The sequence below is a fragment of the Nylanderia fulva genome, unplaced genomic scaffold (assembly GCF_048542155.1).
Source record: "Nylanderia fulva isolate GAGA-0341 unplaced genomic scaffold, ASM4854215v1 Scaffold331, whole genome shotgun sequence".
Classification (NCBI taxonomy): domain Eukaryota; kingdom Metazoa; phylum Arthropoda; class Insecta; order Hymenoptera; family Formicidae; genus Nylanderia; species Nylanderia fulva.
In genome coordinates, this window is record NW_028190402.1 from 16586 (window position 1) to 19342 (window position 2757).

Below are 2757 nucleotides of genomic sequence, written 5' to 3' on the forward strand. Positions count from 1 at the left end.
CTTGAGATTCGATTGAGAGTATCGGACAGAGAAGGAAACTGACGGTCGGGTTGATAAATAAAGATATTTTACAAGTATAATGTCATTTATTAATTTGTAAAACCTTTACGTTGATATAAAGTTTATGGGTCCTGACGTGATTTGTGGGGACCTTGAAATTGAGTGACAAAGTTGTTAAATTCTTGTTCAGAGCTATTAGGTTGATTAAGATAGTTTAGGAAAGAACTAAAATTATTCTGTGCTTCTTTTGGGACTAAATTATTAGCGTCGTTGGAAGTGAGGTCCACGGTGTCCTCGTCGAATACGTTAAAACTTGATTGAAGTAAAGGGTCGTATGATGTTGATGCCAACTGTTGGGCTTAATTCGTGACGTAATATTCAGGATCGGAAAAAGATCAATGGTTCGGATCGGTTATAAGTATATGTGATTCTATATGTGACGGGTCCGGAAATAACGGGTGAGAATAATCAATGTGAGGGGGGATATTATTAATTGGCGAGTAAACATCTGAAGAAGGGGATCGTACGATTATTCGTGTTGGATAAATTTGGACATTAAGATTTAAGGGTCTGCGTGTCCTACGTTCGCGCAGCCTATGGAGACGTCGCTCGCTACGGTCGATCTGATTCCTCCGTCGGAAAGGAGAGACCATCTAACGGTTAGATAAATTTATATGAATAATATGTTTCGTTGAAGAGAGATTGCTTTATTACTTAAAATAATTAAGTATGACTCACGTTTGCAGCGTGATTTACTTGTTAATGAAAGCGAACGGAGATGAAAGGTTAATCTATGTGAAACTGCCCTTCACCTGTTAATGAATTAACTTTATGTCAGTGATTGTTATAATAAACCTGTATAAAAAAGAAAAAGGATTGGTAATAATGTGGGTGAAGAAAGAAAAGGGTTTGAAAAGGAGTATTGATATCTATCGAGGCTGGGAATGAAGTTTTGTATGTTATCGGCTATAAGTAAAGTATCTCTAAGTGGTAAAGTAAATTTCTATTTTATCATTAGTTGGTAACGTAAAGAATATTAATATTTGTACCTTCAAACATCGAGGGTTAACGTTTTAAACATTGAAATAATGATTATAATAGTTTGCATTAAAAGAAGAGAGAGATAGTGATGCAGGGAGAGGGTAAGGATTTGAATATGAGTATTAATATCGATATTCTGAATATTAATACTCGATATGTCGATAATTATACTTTAGGCTTTGAAATAAATAAATTCTCAATGATTTGTCAAGATCACTGTCAGTCGGTGTGGTAAAGTATTCGCAACTATTTGAAAATGCAAGAGGTATCAAAAGCGTGAAAGGGATAGAGAGATAGGTGTTCATCCGGCTAGGCCGGGTTCTCAGGTCCTTGTCTTATTAGGCTAATGCAACGTTCACTTTACTAAACGTGCACCTCTGGGATGGCTTGCGAATATACCTTCTGACAGGATATTATTCTAATGTGTATTAAACAGGGTGAGGTGGAGTACACTGGTCAAAATGAGTTTAATTTCAATATGCAAGGATTCTGGGTACGTGTATTAATATGTATATCAAGAATATTAATACTTGTACTTTCAGGCATCAAAGATTAATGTCTTAAACATCGAAGTAATAATTCTTAGTAATTATCAAGACCTCTGTCATTCGGTTTGGTAAAGTAATTCGTTTGGATTATAGAGCAGAGAGAGAGAGTAAGCAGAGAAGGTTAAAGAAATACACTGTGACCCGTATGAATTCTGGTCCTTAAAGGCTAATGCATACGTTCACTTTACTAAACGTGCATCTCAGAATCGTAGCAACGAATTTACCTTATGACAGAGTATCGTTCTATAGGTAGTAAATAGGGTTAGGTGGTGTACACTTGTCAAATGAATCGAATATCAATATGCAAAATCACTGTCAGTTGGTGTGGTAAAGTATTCGCAACTATTGGAAAATGCAAGGTAATAAAAGCGTAAAAGAATAGAGAGATAGGTGTTCATCCGGCTAGGCCGGATTCTCTGGTCCTTGTCTTAATAGACTAGTGACGTTTACTTTACTAAACGTGCACCTCAGAGATGACTTGCAAATGTACCTTCTGACAGGATATAGTTTCTAATGTGTACAGAGGAATTAGCGGCATTCAATTCGCTAATATGTGGTAGGATACAGGGTTACACATATATAAGTAAGCAGTAATACAATAAAATACATAAGTATATTTATTATAATAGATTGAGTAAGTGTGCGATATTGGTTAAATAGTATTAAATAGTATTGAGTAAAATATTGAATAAATCGACGATTGTAACGCAGACGTGTGCAGATGCAATACGTGGATCGAAATAATATCGGGAATGCAGAGTAATATATGGCTTATGTCTATATTCAAAATTTAGAGTTCGGAATGTAATGTAAGATTGAGTTAATATTGAATAATTAAATATAATGATTAAATATAATGAGTGTCCGTCGCGCTTTACTATTTAGGGATATGTGAACTGGCTTAAATACTCACAAGGTTAGACTATGTCTAATGTGCCTTGTTATGGTACACTTCACTACTGTGTTCTTCCCTCTGAGTCTGAAGATCTGAGGAGCCTCGGTACCTCGGTCCGAAATGGCGGCTATGTCTCACCAAAATGGCGGCTATGTCTCGTTGTCTTCAGGACCCCGTAGTAATTGCTGGTTGAGTGCTGGATTGTTGTTGACTGGAATTACTGCGACGAAATCACTGCCGTTCCGTGCCGGGTGCAGGGTTTATATACCGTAA